Source organism: Zea mays, chromosome 4, assembly GCF_902167145.1.
Source record: "Zea mays cultivar B73 chromosome 4, Zm-B73-REFERENCE-NAM-5.0, whole genome shotgun sequence".
NCBI classification, from domain to species: domain Eukaryota; kingdom Viridiplantae; phylum Streptophyta; class Magnoliopsida; order Poales; family Poaceae; genus Zea; species Zea mays.
Genome location: NC_050099.1, coordinates 105116525 through 105122524, shown reverse-complemented (window position 1 = coordinate 105122524; position 6000 = coordinate 105116525).

Here is a 6000-nt window from a genome sequence, read left to right as displayed (position 1 = left end):
GTGTGGGGGGTTGTTCGTACCCACGGAGGTGGAAACGGAGTTCCGTTTGTAATGGCACCTTGAATGCCGGTGTCTTGTTCATTGTGGCTATCGGGGCCTGAACATGTATGTATTTTTGACACGGAGCCGTGTTTTTTCCTCATTTCGAGCACTAAGACTCGCCTGTCGGCTATCTGAACCGCTTTACCAAGTGTGAGTCGCCTCGTGCAAAGGTGACGAGTGAGGTATCCGTATCCCGGAGGCGTAGGAGTCCCTTGGCTCGGTCGGCCTTGCCGTCCGAGGCTTCTCTTGCTTAGTTAAAGGAAACCCTCGGCCGCTCTTCGATGAGCCGAAGCCAGAGGTAGCGGTGTCAGCACGAACAGAGGCAGAGTTGGCTTCGAAAAGAAGATTTGGTCGGCCGGAGCCTGGCCGGGTCGTCCCCTGGCGGGACCGACGCCGGAGTTGAGTTGCCGAGGCCACAAACCGAGCCGATGTCCTCGGGGGACGGCTGGCTGAGGCTCCGGGGTGACCGGCCCGAGCCGTCTGCTCGAGCCGGATTCCTGGAGAAGGCCCTGGCAGCGATGGCCCGGGTGTGGTGCTGATGTCGTCCTTCGGAGTGGAGATCCTCCGACCGCGTCGCCGTTCGAGGCTAGGTCGGACCTCGCCGAAGGTGTAGTTGACACCGAGGGTGCTGCTGCTCCCTTCAACTGTCAAGATCGGAGCCTACAGGATCGGATTATCTTGTAGTGTGTGTATGTTTTCTGCGGCCGCCGAGGCCCAAACACACCATCGTCGTGTTGTAAAGCTGCGTTTCTTTTCCCCTTGTTTCGAGTATCTAGACTTATTTGTTGGTAACAGAATTGTTTGTGCGAGCGAGAGTTACTTTTCACGGAAGGTGATGAGTGAGGTATCCGTATCCCGGAGGCGTAGGAATCCCTCGGCTCGGTCGGCCTTGCCGCTTACGCGCACTCTTACTCGTCCATAGGGTTCTATCACCGACGCAGTCGAGAAGGCCCGAAAAATCGTTTCGGCAGAGGAGCTTTCGAGCGTGAAGACTTGTTCGATCCGCGGAATCACCTATCCGAGCGAGAGTTACTTATCGCAGAAGGTGATGAGTGAGGTATCCGTATCCCGGAGGCGTAGGAGTCCCTTGGCTCGGTCAGCCTTGGCTGCTTACGTGTACTCCGTCGTTTTCAGGATCCACTTTCGAAGTAGTCGAAAAGCACGAAAGACATTCTGGTAGAAAAGATCTTTTTCCGAGGAAAATTTCGACGCAGAGGGGGTTCCCCCCTTTTAGCCCCCGAGGGAGGGTCGGGCTTTGCCGAGGCAAGGTTGACCCTTCCTTGATGACTAGACTTTGTGTGTGAACGAGGCGTATGAACGACTTGAAAACATCTTAAGGGTAGAAGCAACGTAGCTGTTGGATGTTCCAAGCGTTGCTGTAGACCTCGCCCTGACTGTTGGCCAGCTTGTACGTTCTGGGCTTTAGAACCTTGGCGACGACGAACGGCCCTTCCCAGGGAGGCGTGAGCTTGTGCCGCCCTTGGGCGTCTTGTCGCAGCCGAAGCACCAGGTCGCCCACCTGGAGGTCTCGGGACCGAACCCCTCGGTCGTGGTAGCGTCGCAGGGACTGCTGGTACCGCGCCGAGTGTAGTAAGGCCATGTCCCGAGCCTCTTCCAGTTGGTCCAGTGAGTCTTCTCGATTAGCTTGATTGCTTTGGTCGGCGTAGGCCCTCGTCCTTGGGGAACCATATTCTAAGTCTGTGGGCAAGATGGCCTCGGCCCCATAGACTAGAAAGTACGGTGTGAAGCCCGTGGCTTGGCTCGGCGTTGTCCTCAGACTCCAGACCACCGAGGGGAGTTCCTTCATCCATCGCTTGCCGAACTTGTTGAGGTCGTTGTAGATCCGAGGTTTGAGTCCTTGCAGAATCATGCCGTTGGCACGTTCTACCTGCCCATTCGTCATGGGGTGAGCCACGGCAGCCCAGTCCACCCGGACGTGGTGATCCTCGCAGAAGTCCAGGAACTTTCTGTCGGTGAACTGGGTGCCGTTGTCGGTGATGATGGAGTTCGGAACCCCAAAGCGATGGATGATGTTGGTGAAGAACGCCACCGCTTGTTCGGACCTGATGCTGTTTAGGGGTCGGACCTCGATCCACTTGGAGAATTTGTCGATGGCGACCAACAGGTGCGTGTAGCCCTCGGGTGCCTTCTGCAAGGGGCCGACTAGGTCCAGACCCCACACAGCAAACGACCAGGTGATGGGTATGGTCTACAGGGCCTGAGCAGGCAGGTGAGTCTGCCTTGCGTAGAACTGACACCCTTCGCAGGTGCGGACAATTCTAGTGGCGTCGGCCACCACCGTCGGCCAGTAGAAACCTTGTCGGAAGGCGTTTCCAACAAGGGCTCGAGGTGCTGCGTGATGGCCGCAAGCCCCCGAGTGTATCTCTTGTAGGAGCTCCTGGCCTTCGGTGATGGAAATGCATCGCTGGAGGATGCCCGAGGGGCTGCGGTGGTAGAGCTCCTTCCCGTCTCCCAGCAAGACGAATGACTTGGCGCGCCGCGCCAACCGCCGAGCTTCGGCTCGGTCGAGGGGTAGCTCTCCTCGGTGGAGATATTGCAGGTACAGGGTCTGCTAGTTTCGATTAGGCGTGACCCCGCTCCGCTCCTCCTCGATGCGTAGTGCCTCATCCTCGGGGCCGAGGGTGCCTCGGGCCAAGCCGAGGGTGCCTCGGATTGTGCCGAGGGCGCCTCGGGCTGGGCCGAGGCCTTCTCGGGCTCGGGCGTGTCGTCGGTCTTGACGGAGGGTTGATGCAAGTCTCGGGAGAAGACGTCCGGGGGAACCGTTGTTCGCCCCGAGGCTATTTTAGCCAGCTCGTCCGTAGTCTCGTTGTAGAGCCGGGCGACGTGGTTGAGCTCGAGCCCGTAGAACTTGTCTTCCAGGCGCCGAACCTCATCGCAGTAGGCTTCCATCTTTGGGTCGCGGCAGTGGGAGTTCTTCATGACTTGGTCGATGACGAGCTGCGAGTCACCGCGAGCGTCGAGGTGTTGGACCCCTAGCTCGATGGCGATGCGCAACCCGTTGACCAGAGCCTCGTACTCAGCCACATTGTTGGACGCCGGGAAGTGGAGGCGTAGCACGTAGCGTAGGTGCTTTCCGAGGGGCGAGATGAAGAGCAGGCCTGCGCCTGCTCCTGTCTTCATCAGCGACCCATCGAAAAACATGGTCCAGAGTTCCGGTTGGATCGGAGCTGTTGGGAGCTAGGTGTTGACCCATTCAGCCACAAAGTCCGCCAAGACCTGGGACTTGATGGCCTTCCGAGTGGCGAACGAGATCGTCTCGCCCATGATTTCCACCGCCCACTTTGCAATTCTACCCGAGGCCTCTCGTCACTGGATGATCTCCCCCAGGGGGAAGGATGACACCACAGTTACCGGATGAGACCCGAAGTAGTGTCGCAACTTCCGCCGCGTTAGGATCACCGCGTACAACAGCTTTTGAATTTGAGGGTAGCGGATCTTGGTCTCGGACAGTACCTCGCTGATGAAGTAGACTGGCCTCTGGACGGGCAATGCATGCCCCTCTTCTCATCTCTCAACTACGATCGCGGCTCTAACCACCTGAGTGGTCGCGGCGATGTAGATCAAGAGGGCTTCTCCAGCAGCGGGGGGCACCAAGATGGGCGCGTTCGTGAGGAGCGCCTTCAGGTTCCCGAGGGCTTCCTCGGCCTCAGGGGTCCAAGTGAAGCACTCGGCCTTCCTTAAGAGGCGGTACAGAGGCAGGCCTCTTTCACCGAGGCGCGAGATGAAACGGATCAGAGCCACAAGGCATCCCGTGACTCTCTGTAAGCCTTTCAAGTCCTTGATGGGCCCCATGCTGGTGATGGCCGCGATCTTCTCCGGGTTGGCCTCGATGCCCCGCTCGGAGACGATGAACCCCAAGAGCATGCCTCGGGGGACCCCGAAGACACACTTCTCGGGATTGAGCTTCACGCCTTTCGCCTTGAGACATCGGAATGTCGCTTCAAGGTCGGAAAGGAGGTCAGAGGCTTTCCTCGTCTTGACTACGATGTCATCGACGTAGGCCTCGACCGTTCGGCCAATGTGTTCGCCAAACACGTGGTTCATACATCGTTGGTACGTTGCACCCGCATTCCTCAAACCAAACAGCATGGTGACATAGAAGTACATGCCGAAGGGTGTGATGAAAGAAGTCGCGAGCTGGTCGGACTCTTTCATCCTGATCTGGTGATACCCCGAGTAGGCATCGAGGAAAGACACGGTTTCGCACCCAGCAGTGGAATCCACGATTTGATCGATGCGAGGCAGAGGGTAGGGAACTTTCGGACATGCTTTATTCAGACTAGTGTAGTCTACACACATCCGCCATTTCCCTCCTTTCTTTCTCACAAGCACAGGGTTGGCAAGCCATTTGGGATGGAATACCTCTTTGATGAACCCTGCCGCCATTTGCTTGTTGATCTCCTCGCCTATGGCTCTATGTTTTTCTTCATCGAATCGGCGCAGAGGCTGCTTCACGGGTCGGGCTCCAACTCAGATATCCAGCGAGTGCTCGGCGACATCCCTCGGTATGCCGGGCATGTCCGAGGGACTCCACGTGAAAACGTCGGCGTTCGCGCAGAGAAAGTCGATGAGCACTGCTTCCTATTTGGGATCGAGCTCGGAGCCGATCCGGATTTGCTTGGAGGCATCATTGCTGGGGTCGAGAGGGACGGATTTAACCGTCTCTGCTGGCTCACAGTTGCCGGTGTGGCGCTTCACGTCTGGCGCCTCCTTAGAGAGGCTCTCTAGGTCGGCGATGAGGGCCTCGGACTCGACGAGGGCCTCGGCGTACTCCACGCACTCCACGTCGCATTCGTACGCGTGTCGGTACGTGGGGCCGAAGGTGATCACCCCGTTGGGGCCCGGCACCTTGAGCTTGAGGTAGGTGTAGTTGGGGACGGCCATGAACTTGGCGTAGCATGGCCTCCCAGCACTGCGTGGTAGGTTCCTCGAAACCCGACCACTTCGAACGTGAGGGTCTCCCTTCGGAAGTTGGAGGGTGTCCCGAAGCAGACGGGTAGATCGAGTTGTCCGAGGGGTTGGACGCGCTTCCCGGGGATGATCCCGTGAAAAGGCGCAGCGCTTGCCCGGACCGAGGACAGATCGATCCGCAGGAGCCCGAGGGTCTCGGCATAGATGATGTTGAGGCCGCTGCCTCCGTCCATGAGGACCTTGGTGAGCCTGACGTTGCCGATGACGGGGTCGACAATAAGCGGGTATTTCCCCGGGCTCGGCGCGGTCGGGATGGTCACCCTGGTCGAAGGTGATGGGCTTGTCAGACCAGTCTAGGTAGACTGGTGCTGCCACCTTTACCGAGCAGACCTCCCGACGCTCTTGCTTGCGGTGCCGAGCCGAGGCGTTCGCCACTCGCCCCCCATAGATCATGTAGCAGTCGTGGACCTCGGGGAACTCTCCTGCCTTGTGATCTTCCTTCTTTTCATCGTCGCGAGCCCTGCCACCCTCCGCGGGTGGCCCGGCCTTGTGAAAGTGGCGCTGAAGCATGGCGCACTCATCAAGGGTGTGCTTGACGGGCCCCTGATGATAGGGGCACGGCTCCTTGAGCATCTTGTCGAAAAGGTTGGCACCTCCGGGAGGTTTCCGAGGGTTCTTGTACTCGGCGGCGGTGACAAGGTCCGCGTCGGCGGCGTCGCGTTTCGCTTGCGACTTCTTCTTGCCTTTCTTTTTGGCGCCGCGCTGAGTTGACGCCTCGGGGACATCTTCCGGTGGGCGGCCCTGGGGCTGCTTGTCCTTCCGGAAGATGGCCTCAACCGCCTCCTGGCCAGAGGCGAACTTGGTGGCGATGTCCATCAGCTCGCTCGCCCTGGTGGGGGTCTTGCGACCCAACTTGCTCACCAGGTCACGGCAGGTGGTGCCGGCGAGGAACGCGCCGATGACATCCGAATCGGTGATGTTGGGCAGCTCGGTGCGCTGCTTCGAGAATCGTCGGATGTAGTCCTG